Below are 15,643 nucleotides of genomic sequence, written 5' to 3' on the forward strand. Positions count from 1 at the left end.
TCACCATTTAAAAATATTCTGTTTTCCTATTCTTCCTACCAGAGTGAATAACCTCACATGACATACAGGCATAGAAGAAGCTCCTGCAATTTCACTGACAAACCTGTAAGCTCTCCTTGAGGAAGCTGGCATAAGGAGACACAGAAGGCTGGGTGTCCATGCCAGCAAGTCTGCTAGCAATGTCATTCACGCCACCTGGATGAATGTGGCAATGGCAATGAGTGCCAAATCTCTTAGCCCCCAGTACTGCAAGAAGTTCAATAACCTCAACAAGGCAGGCAAGGTGACCCACTTGCAACTCTCCCCTTTTCTTCCTTGACCCACTAACCCTCATATCCCACTGTATCTTTCTACATTATCCTTTTTTGGCTTCCTGTACTAATTTCAAACATGTCCATTTCTTTTTGTAACCATTATAATATGTTACTGGGTAAATTTGGATTAATTATATCAAGATTCCAAAGCAAACTTTTCTGCCAACTGCAATGATTCTTAATTGGTATTAGTGGTAACTTACATATATGGCAGCCTCCCTATGTAGCATATTACAATTCTTTACAATCATCCTCGTTTCTTACCTTGGCGCTTTTCTTCAAGTCAGACTCTACCTTTTGAATATCCTTCCAGCTTCTACACATACAAGAATCTGTATTTATAGCCAGGGTAATGGTGTCCTTTGCCAGCTTGATCCTCTGGTTATTGACGGCTGCTCCTTTGCAATGTACAGGGCAGTTTTCCTTGTTCTCACACTGTGACCTGCAGATCTTCATCTGTAAACGGTGATTTCTGCTGTCTGTGCAGCCCCCCCATTACGCACAGACATTGTGCTGGATTGACCCACAGATCACTATAGCGTGTAAGTGGCTGTTTATCCATTTAACCAGCATTTTTGCAGGCCCATTGAATTGTCCACTCAGTTGTGCGTTACTTTTAGTGTACCAGAGTTTCCAGAAGATGCACCAGGTAAGGCAATGTGTTCCTAAGAGTGCCCTCAAAAAGTGCAACTATTGGTTAACACATTATCTGTGTGCTAAGAGAAAATTCAGACCTAAAGTGAGCTTGTGAATGCACTAAGTACAATTTGTTTATGACTTTAGGTAAAAAACACAGAAGGGGGAGTTTTAATCACCCACTTAGCGGGAACCTGGTGGGCGTCCAGTTGCAATAGCTGTGCAATGACTTACTCCACATTCCTGCTTGATTCCCACCTGCCGCCATCTTAATTGGGCCCTTTTATGAGGCTGTTGAAGTGTCCACCTGATTCAGGCGGGAACTTCATTAAGATATGCAAATCAGAGTCCTATGATATCCATTAGACCGCAATGGTAGTTTAAAGGCCTACTGAGTGGAGTTCCCGCCGTGGGTGCCCCGCTTTGTAAAACCTGGTGGGGAAGAAGAGGGGGCCCTCTAAGTTAAGTCAGAAACTTTCCTTATTGGGGCCAGGAGGACTGGGAGTGCTCCTCTGGGCCCCACAAGGAAGGTCTGGGCCTCTGCTTCTCCAGACTCATCCCTTCTCACCTGTGAAATGGCACCGATCCAATCACCCTACATGCAACTTACCTTGGTGTTGGCTGGCAGCCTCCAAGCCCTGTAACATTGACCTTCCCAAGGCAGGCCAGCTGCCTATTTCTATCTGTTTCTTGCAGGCTGCTGGCAGGTGGGACGTACATGAGGCCCAGCTGTTAAAATCGGTCAAGGCCTCCCACGAAACCTCCCAGATGGGAAAGCCATTGGCTCCCCCTGGCTTCCCGTCTGGGAGTTAAAATTCACCCTAGATTGCACTAGTAACACTTGAACCAATGGTATAAGTGGAGTTAAGTCATTGGAAGGTGAAAACAATATTGCTGGTGAAGAGTAAATTGATGATTTGTGAATTTCATGTATGAATCATAGAATTACAGAAAGATATAGCACGGAAGGAGGCCGTTCAGCCCATCGTGCCTGTGCTGGCTCTTTGAAAGAGCTGTTCAATACTTCCACTCCCCTGCCCTTTCCCCATAGCCCTGCAAAATGTTCCCCTTAACACGCTCACACTATATTCATGCATGCGCTATTATTGCACAAGTATTAATTTCCTTTAATCCGATCAAAAATGTTCCTTCATTTAAATATAAGATAAATACTTCCAATTGTATGGAAACAATTCCATTTCCTACATCAACCATTCTTTTGGCTTCCAATTTACAGCCAAATTATGGACATTTTTGGGCAGTGGCAACAATCCCATTAGGAGCCAGTTCAGGACTGCTGAAACTCATTTCACATAAGAGCTTTACACAGGAGAAAGGAGAAAATTTCGTTCCTCCAGTCTGGATTTAAATCAATGCCCCACAGTGAAATTATACCGTATAATCCACTGCATGAGAGAATCTAGGGCTGTAGAGAGGGCTTTAAACTAACTAGTGGGGGGGAGGTTCCTAGAGAGCAAATAATAAAAATGACAACAGAGAAGGTCATAGACTTAGGTAGCAGTGGGGAAATTAAAAACCAGAGTGTGTCAGGAAGGGGCAGAAGGTATGGAGTAAAAGGTAAAGTAATAAAAAGGGCAAAAGCAGGAACTAAGTGTCACAAAACATATTTGAAAGTTCTCTATCTGAATGCACGTAGCATTCGTAACAAAATAGACGAGTTAATGGCACAAATAACTACATATGGGTATGATCTTGTGGCCATTACAGAAACATGGCTGCAGGGTGACAATGCCTGGGAATTAAACATACCAGGTTATTTAACGATCAGGAAGGACAGGCAGGAAGGAAGGGGAGGTGGGGTGGCTATGTTAATAAAGGAAGGAATCACTGTAATACAGAGGAATGATATTGGGTCAAAAGATCAGGATAATGAAAGAGTTTGGGTGGAGGTAAGGAATAATAAGGGGAAAAAAACACTAGTGGGCGTAGTCTATAGGCCTCCGAACAATTGCAACTCTGTTGGATGGAGTATCAATCAGGAAATAGTTGAGGCTTGTAATAAGGGAACATCTATAATTATGGGGGATTTTAACTATCATATTAATTGGACAAATCAAATTGGGCAGGGCTGCCTTGAGGATGAGTTCATTGAGTGTATTAGGGATGGGTTTCTTGAGCAGTATGTAACTGAACCGACCAGGGGGCAAGCAACCTTAGATCTGGTCCTGTGTAACGAGACAGGATTAATTAAAAATGTCCTAGTAAAGGATCCCCTTGGAATGAGTGACCATAACATGGTTGAATTCCATATTCAATTAGAGGGTGAGAAGGTTGGATCTCAAACAAGCGTGCTAAGCTTGAATAAAGGAGACTATGAAGGTATGAGAGCGGAATTGAATAGAGTGGATTGGGAAAATAGATTAAAGGGTAAGACGATACATGATCAGTGGTGTACATTTAAGGAGTTATTTTACAACTTCCAAAAAAAAAATATTCCACTGAGAAGAAAAGGGTGTAAAAGAAAAGACAGCCATCCGTGGCTAAGTAAAGAAATTAAGGATAGTATTCGACTAAAAACAAGGGCATATAAGGTAGCCAAATCTAGTGGGAGGATAGAGGATTGGGAAAACTTTAAAAGACAGCAAAAAGTAACAAAAAGATTGATTAAGAAAGGAAAGATAGATTATGAAAGTAAATTAGCAAAAAATATAAAAACAGATAGTAAGAGATTTTATAGTTACATAAAAAGAAAAAGGGTGGCTAAAGTAAATGTTGGTCCCTTAGAGGATGAGACCGGGAAATTAATGGTGGGAAATATGGAGATGGCAAAAACACTGAATGAATATTTTGTATCAGTCTTTACAGTAGAAGACACTAAGAATATCCCAACACTGGACAAACAGGGGGCTATGGGGGGGAGGAGCTAAACACGATCAAAATCACTAAGGACGTGGTACTCGGTGAATTAATGGGACTCAAGGCGGATAAATCACCTGGACCGGATGGCTTACATCCTAAGGTCTTGAGGGAAGTGGCGGTAGGGATTGTGGATGCATTGCTAAACATTTTCCAAAACTCCCTGGAATCAGCAAAGGTCCCGGCAGACTGGAAAACTGCTAATGTAACGCCCTTATTTAAAAAGGGCAGTAGACAGAAGGCTGGAAACTATAGACCGGTTAGCCTAACATCTGTGGTAGGTAAAATATTGGAGTCCATTTGTGGTAAACCACTGTTATACCTGCCTGTGTGGGTGTTTGTATTCCACTGTGTACATGTCTGTACATGCCTCGGCTGACTCCTCCCACGAGTCCAGGTATAAAGGTGACTGCTCCACAGTCCCTCTGTATTCTGGACTGGTCGACCACTCGAGGCACACCTTCATTCTCTTGTTAATAAAAGCCTGTTAGTTACTCGCTTAACCTCAGTCTTTTGAGTAATTGATAGCGCATCAATTTTATTAACAAGACTTTTTTATAATGGAGAAGATCCTCACACCAGCATGCCTGGACTTAGACCATTGGGAGGCGGACGCATCCACCAAGTTTGCTCACTGGCTTAGGTGCTTTGAAAGATTCCTGATCGCCTCCGCTGCAACGGTCAAATCGGATGAGGACAAACTGGATGTCCTGACATCAAAAGTGAAGCACCGAGCGTACTCGGTCATCCAGGACGCGACCTCGTACACAGCTGTTCTCAAGCTCCTCAAGGACCAGTACACGCGCCCAGTGAACGAGGTGTACGCCAGGCACCTCCTGGGGAGTCGTAAACAACAACCTGGGGAATCGACCGAGGAATACCTTCAGGCACTGTCTGTGCTTGGCCGGGCCTGTGGTTGTAAGGATGTAAAGGCCACCGTGTACACAGAGGAACTTATCCGGGACGCTTTTGTAGCGGGCCACAGGTCCAATTACACCCGACAGCGACTGTTGGAGCAGAGTGACCTCGACCTCAACAAGGCTTCTGAACTCGCACTATCATTGGACGCAGCCTACCGGGGCATGAATGCCTACTCCTCTGCACCGTGGACGCCGTGGGGAACGACAGCCTGGGACACGGTAGGACCGTCTCATAGCGCCGTGTCACCCCAGCCACATCCCAGCAACGGCCCAACTACCGCAGCAGTGTCCCAAGGCCAGAAATGCTACTTCTGTGGCTAGGCCAAACACCCCAGAGTGCGCTGCCCGGCGAAAAATGCGATCTGCTCGGGCTGCGGGAAGAAGGGACACTACGCCAGCATCTGCAGGGCCAAAGCCACCCCGAACCCCAGCAGCGCCGCGTGTGGGCCGTGCGGGCCGCCATCTTGGGCCTCCCCAGCCATGTGCGAACCACCGGAACAGCAGCCATTTTGGACGCCTCCAGCCACATGGGGATCATGGACGCCAGCCGGGATGCAGCAGACCCCCAACACTGCCTCATCTGATACCCGCAGCGACACACCGACCCCTACGCTGGCCTCCGTTAGGCTGGACCAAGCGAGACCGCACCAACTGGCCCGGTCCACAATGGACATTAAGGTAAATGGTCACGAAACAACCTGCCTTTTTGACTCTGGGAGCACGGAGAGCTTCATCCACCCCGACACGGTGCAGCGTTGCTCTCTCCCAGTCCTGCCTGCGCACCAGCGGATTTCTATGGCCTCCGAGTCCCAGTCGGCGGACATTGGCGGCTACTGCGTGGTGACACTCTTAGTAGACGGGACTGTGTACGATAATTTTAAACTTCTGGTCCTGCCCCACCTCTGCGCTGCTGTTCTACTGGGGTTAGATTTTCAGTGCCACCTTAAAAGTGTTACGGTGGCGTACGGTGGACCCATCCCCCCACTCACAGTCCGCAGCCAGCAGCTTCCAAACTGCCCGCCGCGCACCAGGTGCAACCTCTCCACACTCAGAGTCACCCCCCCGCCACTGTTTGCTAACCTCACCCCCGACTGTAAGCCCATCGCCACAAAGAGCAGGCGATACAGTGCCGGGGACAGGGTTTTCATTAAAACCGAAGTGGAGCGGCTCCTGAAGGAGGGGATTATTGAGGGCAGCACCAGCCCCTGGCGAGCCCAGGTTGTGGTCGTTAAGACCAGCGAGAAGCAGCACCTGGTCATCGACTACAGCCAGACAATAAATCGCTGCACCCTGCTGGACGCTTACCCACTCCCCCGCATAGCTGATATGGTCAACCAGATCGCGCAGTACCGCGTCTTCTCGACCATTGACCTGAAATCAGCGTACCACCAGCTCCCTATCCGCCCTGAGGACCGCCAGTATACTGCCTTTGAGGCAAACGGCCGCCTCTATCACTTCCTTAGGGTTCCCTTTGGCGTCACCAACGGGGTCTCCGTCTTCCAAAGGGAGATGGACCGGATGGTTGATCAAAATGCGTTGCAGGCCACTTTCCCATATCTGGACAATGTGACCATCTGCAGCCATGACTTGCAGGACCATGACGCAAACCTCGAAAAATTCCTCTGCACCGCCCAACTCCTGAACCTGACGTATAACAAGGAGAAGTGCATATTCCGCACAACCCGCCTCGCCATCCTTGGCTGTGTTGTGGAACACGGAGTCATCGGTCCCGACCCCGACCGGATGCGACCCCTTATGGAACTCCCACTGCCCCACTGCCTCAAGGCCCTGAAGAGGTGCCGAGGGTTTTTCTCCTATTACGCCCAGTGGGTCCTCTACTATGCGGACAAGGCCTGTCCGCTGATCAAGTCCACCTCTTTTCCCTTGATGGCAGAGGCCCGCTTAGCCTTCCACCGTATCAAGGAAGACATTGCCAAAGCCACCATGCACGCAGTGGACGAATCCATCCCCTTCCAGGTGGAAAGCGACGCGTCCGACTTTGCCCTGGCCGCTACCCTTAATCAGGCGGGGAGACCCGTGGCCTTCTTTTCACGAACCCTCCAGGGCCCGGAAACCAGACACTCCGCTGTTGAGAAGGAGGCCCAGGCTATTGTGGAGGCTGTGCGTCATTGGAGGCACTACCTGGCCGGAAAACGATTTACCCTGCTCACTGACCAGCGTTCAGTTGCTTTTATGTTTAACAACAAGCAGAGGGGCAAAATCAAAAATGACAAGATCTTGAGGTGGAGAATCGAACTTTCCACCTACAATTACGAGATCTTGTACCGGCCCGGGAAGCTCAATGAACCCCCGGATGCTCTATCGCGTGGCACCTGCGCCAGCGCACAGATCGATAGACTGCGGGCCCTCCACAATGACCTCTGCCACCCGGGGGTCACCAGGTTCTTCCACTTCATCAAGGCCCGCAACCTGCCTTACTCCATTGAGGAGGTCAGGACCATGACCAGGAACTGCCAAATCTGCGCTGAGTGCAAACCGCACTTTTATTGACCAGACAGGGCTCACCTGGTAAAAGCCACTCACCCCTTCGAGCGCCTGAGCGTTGATTTTAAAGGGCCTCTCCCCTCCTCCAACCGCAATGTGTACTTCCTCAACATCATTGATGAGTACTCCCATTTCCCTTTCGCCATCCCCTGCCCGGACATGACCAGTGCCACGGTCATTAAATGTCTGAACGACCTCTTCACCCTGTTCGGTTTCCCCAGCTATATCCATAGCGACCGGGGCTCATCGTTTATGAGCGACGAACTCCGCCAGTACCTGCTCGCTAGGGGTATTGCCACAAGCAGGACCACCAGTTACCACCCCCGGGGGAACGGACAGGTGGAAAGAGAGAATGCGACAGTTTGGAAGGCCGCCCTGCTAGCCTTAAAGTCTAGGGGCCTTCCGACCTCCCGCTGGCAGGATGTGCTCCCCGATGCGCTCCACTCTATTCGGTCACTGCTCTGCACTGCCACTAACGCCACCCCTCATGAGAAAATGTTTGTCTTCCCAAGGAAGTCCACATCGGGGACATCGCTACCGCCATGGCTGACGTCCCCAGGGCCGGTCCTACTGAGAAGACACGTGAGGACCCATAAAACGGACCCCCTGGTCGAGAGGGTCGACCTCCTCCACGCCAACCCCCAGTATGCTTACATTGCGTACCCGGACGGGCGGGAGGACACAGTCTCCATACGAGACCTCGCACCCTCGGGGGCCCCAGTAACCCACTACCCACTACCACCCCCCCCACGATCCAATATCCAACCCCAGCAGATGGCATGCCTGGGCCCCGCGACCCGCTCGACACCCACGAGGACTACACACCAGTGCCCCAGCCTACGCGGAACTCGACGCCGGAAGCTTCACTACCCCTGCCGTCGCCACGTCGATCACAGTGGCAGACAAGACCTCCGGAGAGACTCCAATACACAAACTTTTAATACAATTCACCCCGCCGGACTCATTTTTAAACAAGGGGTGAATGTGGTAAACCACTGTTATACCTGCCTGTGTGGGTGTTTGTATTCCACTGTGTACATGTCTGTACATGCCTCGGCTGACTCCTCCCACGAGTCCAGGTATAAAGGTGACTGCTCCACAGTCCCTCTGTATTCTGGACTGGTCGACCACTCGAGGCACACCTTCATTCTCTTGTTAATAAAAGCCTGTTAGTTACTCGCTTAACCTCAGTCTCTTGAGTAATTGATAGCGCATTAACATTTATCCGGAATGTTTCGATGCCACAGTGGGATGTTTCAGAGATTTCCAATACCACATCACCATTGATCCAGAGGTAAAGCCCATTATTCATGCTCCACGAAAAGTACCCATCGAGCTGAAGACAAAGCTTGAAAGAGAGCTAAAGGAGATGGAAGAAAAGGGAGTGATCGTAAAGGTCACTGAACCCACAGGCTGGGTAAACTCAATTGTGGTACGAGAAAAGCCAAACGGGCGTCTCAGAATATGTTTGGACCCCAAAGATCTAAACCAGGTGATAAAGAGGGACCACTATCCCACCCCAACGCTAGAGGAGATTACGCCATCACTGGCAGGAGCCAAGGTTTTCTCAAAACTAGATGCCAGAAATGGATATTGGAACGTGAAGTTGGATGAGGAATCAATAACACTGACAACATTCAACACACCATTTGGGCATTACAAATTCCTGCGGCTACCATTCGGGCTAAAGGTCAGTCAAGATATCTTTCAACAGAAAATAGACGAGACATACAGAGGCTGTGAAGGAGCTATAGGGATAGCTGATGATATTCAGATCTATGGAGCAGATGAAAGAGACCATGACATGCACCTACATGAGGCCATGGAGAGTACCAGGAAGGCTGGCATCAAGTTAAATGCAGATAAGTGCGTAGTTAAAGTCAAAAAATGCCAATTCTTCGGTATGATTTATACACCAGAGGGATTCAAGCCAAATCCTGAGAAGATTGCGGCGATTGCTGAAATGCAACCACCCAAAGACAAGAAAGAGCTGAGGAGTTACCTCGGCTTGGTCCAATACATGAGTTCTTTCATCCCACACATGTCGGAACATACAACAAATCTCAGAGAGCTATTGAAAGAAGATGCCAAATACCAATGGTCTGAATCACATGAAAGGAATTTCAAACAACTTAAAGAACTGCTGTGCAAAGAAACAAGTCTGTCATATTATGACAGAAGAAAACCAGTCACTCTGCAAGTAGATGCTTCTACCAGAGGACTAGGGGCAGCTCTGGTGCAGGAAGGAAAGCCGATAGCTTTCGCATCAAAGGCCTTGACGTCAGCCGAGACGAGATACGCCAACATAGAAAGAGAACTATTAGCAGTAGTATACGGATGCGAGAAATTCCATACATACCTATATGGCAGGTGATTTACAATAGAGAGTGACCATCGTCCACTAGAACAGACCTATAAGAAGAATCTGTGCAAAGCGCCTGCAAGACTGCAAAGGCTACTTCTAAGGATCCAAAGCTATGACTTCACGCTTAAATATAAGCCAGGAAAGGATATGATGCTAGCAGATGCGTTGTCTCGATTGTCACCATATGAGAAACACGAGGTGGAGGGCCTAACAGTAAAAATCCACCACCTAGTGAATGTTACCCCTACAAAGCTCAGTCAAATCAGAGATGCGACTAGCAAAGATGAGGAGTTGCAACTATTCACACAACAAGTAATACAGGGGCGGCCGGAGAGAATCCAGCAGGTACAGGCGACAATTCATCAATACTGGACGATTAAAGACGATATTGCAGTAGAAGATGGTATTCTCCTTGCTGGATCGAGGATCATCGTGCCAAAGACGATGCAGACACAACTTCTCCATCTAATACATGAAAGCCACATGGGAATGGAGAAATGCAAGCTGAGAGCCAGATCAGCTGTATACTGGATAGGCATGTACAAAAATATCGAACAGATGGTCTCTGCATGTGGTATATGCCAGAAATACAGAAATGCACAACAGAAAGAGGAGATGATACCTAGTGAAATACCATCAAGACCATGGCACACTGTTGGGGCAGATCTCTTCATGTGCAATCAAGAATGGTATCTCATAGTGGCAGATTACTATTCCAAGTTTCCTTTTGTGAGAAGGATGAAAGACTTGAGAGCCACAACTACCACCAGGATTGCAAAGAGCTTGTTTGCTGAACAAGGAATCCCGGAAAAGGTAATCTGTGACAATGGAACCCAGTTCACATCGAGTGAATTCAGAGCTCTGGCAGAAAAGTATGGGTTCAAAATAGTAACCTCATCCCCACATTTCTCAAGGGGACACAGGTTCATCGAAAGACAGATCCAGACTGTCAAGAGAACTCTCATCAAAAGTAGTGAGATGGGGGAAGACCAAGACCTTGCCCTCCTATCACTCAGATCAACACCACTGAAAGCAGACATGAAATCACCTGCGGAATTGCTGAATGGGAGGAAGTTTAAGACTACACTAACAGCAAAAATACATCCTCCCCAGGACCAGGAGGACTTCAGACAAAAGCTGGCAGAAGCACAAATCGTAGGAAGCAAACATTACGATAAACATGCAAAGACGCTACCAGAATTGCTGAATGGACAATCAGTGCATGTGCAAGACCCGGTGTTGAAAACCTGGAATCCAGCCAAGGTCATTGGAAAAGCTGATACTCCAAGATCCTACTTCGTAGAGACTGAACCTGGTAACCAATACAGACGGAACAGACTCCACATCAGACCTTCACCTGAACTGGATAAGCAGCAGACAACATCAGCAACATTGACAACACCAGCTACCACAAGCAGTACAACACCAGAAACAAGCGCTACAAATCAAACAACCACGAGCATGCACACTCCAACTCCAAAGGCGACAGCAACAACAACAACGAGAGCGGAACACACCAAAACACCGCAGAGAGGAATGGTCACCACCAAATCCACAAGATGGAGGGACAACATCCAACCACCTGAGTGATATCGCAAATAAAAAAAAACAACTCATGATTCGTTGTAGTTGATAATAATAGTTTAGATATAATATTTGTTAATTTAAATTGTTAAATTTCATGTTTTAGTTTTTTGAGAAAGAGGGATGTTACATTGTTATAGCATTGATGTGCCTCAATAATCCCGAGACTCGATGTTAGCGAAACAAAACAAGGCTTTTATTAACTTAGAAGATAACACGCAGTGGAGAGAGGTGTCTTCCATCTGGAGGTCAGCAGTACTGGATATGAGGCCAGGCTGCTTGCTTACATAGAGGCCAGGTATGGGCGGAGCCCTACATACAATACATTCCATACATTCCAATATACAATACAATGGTGAGGAGGAACCTGAAACCAACCACAGTCACAGGCAGTGATGATATACAATACAATGGTGAGGGGAAACCTGAAACCAACCACAGTCACAGGCAGTGATGAATGGAATATTTCATCACAGGCATCACATCATTAAATGGAACTACTTTGGTATGGAACTACTTTGGTATGGTGTAGTTATATTGCTATGTGGCAGTGCACAGTGCAGCATGGGACATCTTGTATCACTCCACACCATGCGGCAGCACTGTAACAAAAGCAAGAATACAGCAAAGTAAAAGCACTAACTAAAATGAACTAAAAGTGTCTGTAATATATATAGTATAAGAACACAAGGAGACACAACACCGGCAGTTAAAGCAAGACGGCGAATGCTGAATCCAGGAGGTAAGTGCCTTTATACCTACTTCCTGGATCCAGGGTCCCTGCCTAACCCACTCCCCGCGATGGGAAAACCCACCACGAGGCCTCCGATCCCCACCATGAGGCCTTACCACCCCCGCACCCCACCGATGATGAAGGTGGCCGGCATCGATCCTCTCTCCCACCTCACTGATCCCTAGCTGAAGCGCCCCCTCCCCCGGCAGATCCTCCAGCCGACACCCTCTCCCGCTGATCCCCAATCCCTGGCCGACCCCCCTGGTCCCTGGCTGACCCCCGATCCCTGGCCGATCCCCGCTCCCTGACCGACTGAGCCCCCTGCTCCCCGACCGACCGCCCTCCCCATCCTTCCCCTGCACCAACCCCTCTCTGCACCTGCAGGCCTACCTGCCCGGATCCAACCAGCCTCTCAATCTGGCTGGCAGCAGGTGGGAAACTGAGGCCTCACATGCAAATCAGGCCCTGCCGTAAAAGTCAGCAGGGCCTGTGGGATTCCCAGCCTCCCGGGTTTCCCACCCGCCTCGGAGGTCCCCCGCCCCCAACCTGCCTACCACCAGAAAATTCCGGCCAATGTTTCAGGTCGATGATCTTGCATCAGAATTTTAATCTGATATGCCAGACTTCAAATCAACATTACCAATTCTTGACAGCCGTATAAATCAAAACATGGGGGCAATTTTAACCCTATCTTCCCAGAGAAACCGGCCGGGTGGATAGTTAAAATCAGCGAGGTCACTTACCCGCCCTGGAGCCATCTGGAGCTGACCTGCCACTCTTTTAACCTGCTCCACCAAGCAGGATGGAAGAACACCCACCCAAAGCTCCTTTTTAACATCTGAACCTGTGTGCAACTTTTACTGGGAGGCCTGAGCGGGAGGTGGCACTGAGTTTCATGCCAGGGCAACCCAGCGCGGAAGTGGATCGGGGACAGCAGACGCCCACAAAGTTTAGTTTAAATCTGTTTCATCTCGTGGGGCCAGGAGGAGCAGGAGTGTTTCTCTGGGCCCCACAAGGAAATCTAATGCCTCCCCTTCCATGAACTCGCACAGCACACACCCGCACCCCCTCCCCACCCCCCACGGGACAGCACAGCAACAGACCCTGTGCACATAACAGCTCAGTGGATGGCCTCTGGGCCAAGTAAATATACAACACTTCCAGTCAGGAATGGGTGGGAATTTGGCCGGCAGCATTTGAGTGAGGCCCATGAGTTAATATATCCTGGGGCTCTTTTTGTGGCAGTGGGTGAGTTGCAAACTGACATCAAGGCCTGGATATGAATAGGGGCAGGTTACATAGGCGGGGGCAGAGTTTCGGAGGGGAAACCCGGAAGTCTGGGTTTCCCTGCATGCTGTGGATTTTTAGCTCCACAGCGTATGTCTTCTGTCATTGACAGATTCCCTGCCCAGGAGTCAGCCTGATTGACAGGATTGGCATCCAGTCAGGTGGGGAGGACTCCGGAGCAGGCCGCAGGAGCAGGTAGGTCTGATTCACAACCCGGGGGAGGTGTCCGATCTGTAGGGGGTGGCGTGTGCCCAGTCAGCTTCACCTCTGACTATCTCTGAGCAGTTTGAATCGTTCCCACACCCCTGGGTTCTAGACACCGGACTTAGGTACAGGCGGCGATACAGAAAATTGAGTAGACAAGTGGTTTGGTGCAAGAAAACCGTAAATGTAATTAAAGGCTCAATAAAACACAATCTTAACTGAGAATCACTGATATAGTTACAGGCATAAACAATTACACTTATATGGGAATGGGGAACACACACACATCGAGGGAAACAAATACAGGAAACTTTCGTTTAACCGGAGGTTAAATATCTGGAAAGCTCTATCTACCGGCAAAATTCAGGAGCCGTTTCCTATAAGTTTTTTTACTTCTCGTTGCTTTTTTTTCCAGTCAGATTCTGCAAGGTCCAGCTGAAGCTGTTGCTTAGCTACAGAGACGCTTTTAAGCTGCGGCCGACTGTTTTGAAGCTGTTGCTAAGCAACAGAGTTTGTTGATTCACACGGAGCTCAAAAGTTCCGTATGTTTTAACATTAGCGCTGGTTTCTACGGCAGTTTTGATGGTACGGCACCAGCTCGGTCCCGTCAGTGCTGGATACCAAAAAGTTTCCTGTACATTAAAAATCCCCTTGTCCTTATCCCACCCCCAATACCTAACTAGATTAAGCTACGAGGGGCCAGGAATTCATGCTCACCAATTCAAAACCTGTTGAATTAACTGGTTGTGGGTTTTGAGGTTCACTCTTCTTCTCCTTTGGGGTTCGTCATTGCCACGTGGTCACAGGGCACAGCGATGGATTTGTTTGTGTGAAGCACCCTCCTTTTCCTCCGTTAATATCTTCGTTGGGTACTTCATCGCGATGGGTCTTCTTTTTCTTCGTGCGGTCGCCGACGGTATTACTGCGGTCGGAGTTCGGTTGGCGGATTTTACCGTTAAGATTTTCCTACCCAAGCTTCGAACACCAGTTTATTCTTAGTTGGGCTTTACTGTCCAAGTATCAAACGCCAGCTTATAACTAGGCCGTTTATCTTGATTTTCCTGTCCATGCTTCCAACACCAACTTATTCATCAAACACCAGTTTAATAACTGGGCCGTTTGTCCCCAATGCATCTTCCCCCTGCCCTTCTCTGCCTTTATCGGTTTTTACCATCTTTTCTCGTCTCGTCTCGTATGTGGCCCCATGTGCCCTGTGCATCTTCGAATTCGGGTCTCGTTCTCCTCCCGCGTTTGGCCCCGGTGTAATGGGCGTCCTTGGTGTTGGGCGGCGCGGGGAGGGAGAAGAGGGCCCACTACGAGGCACGAGAGCGAGAGGCAGGAGCCCGGAGTGAGGGGAAAGCGGCAAGAGCTAAGAGATAAGAGCTACAAGAGACCGATCACAACCGGTGGGCCTACAATTATACCTAGTTCTTCACCCCTTATCTGCACGCCAAATCAGGTCAGTCCTTTGTCTAACTTTTGGCGAGCTCATTTAAAATGATTACAGCCATTTACTTTAACGACTTCTGGGGTGGTTGGCTCCTTGTATAATGGCTTCGATATCCTGGCTGTTTGTCATTTATGAAACTTAATCGGGTTTCCTGGCTTGGCAGCTACCTGTGTAAGATTGGCAAAATTTGTGCATTTCCCCGAAGGTTATTATCGATAAAAGGGACCCTGCGTGGACATTTCTTTTGAAATTAAAAAGGGTACCCAAGATGGCGTCCGTGCCTCATGGCAGAAAGCCTGCGGGTCTCCAAAATGGATTCTGCAGCCCAGGCAGTTTGAGGGAAATCAAAACTAAGGCTGCAGGTTTCCTGTGAAAAGAACTTTGTGGTTTGGGACCCAGACAAACTGTGAATTATGTATTAGGCCGAATTAGAGGCAGATCTGAATTCAATGAGGCCTACAGTTAAAGCCATCAAACAGTCTGCATACATAATCGGAAACAGATTAAACACATCCATCGAGGCTGGACAAGCCCATCAAGGACTTTCAGGACAATACGAGTCAATTATCGGCCGGTAGATGCAATTACCGGCCATCTAAAAACCCGTCAGTATAGATTGCTACCATTATTTTAACTTGCCCACCAAAAATAAAACAAAGAACTAACCTGATTTGGTGGGCAGATAAGGGTTTTTCGACGAAGGTATAATTGAAGGCCCCCAGGTAGCAATCGAGGAGAGAAGAAGAAGAAGGAACTGCTGCTCGGTTG

Source organism: Somniosus microcephalus, chromosome 10 (genome assembly GCF_052327205.1).
Source record: "Somniosus microcephalus isolate GS21.2 chromosome 10, FLI_Smic_1.0, whole genome shotgun sequence".
Taxonomy (NCBI): Eukaryota; Metazoa; Chordata; class Chondrichthyes; order Squaliformes; family Somniosidae; genus Somniosus; species Somniosus microcephalus.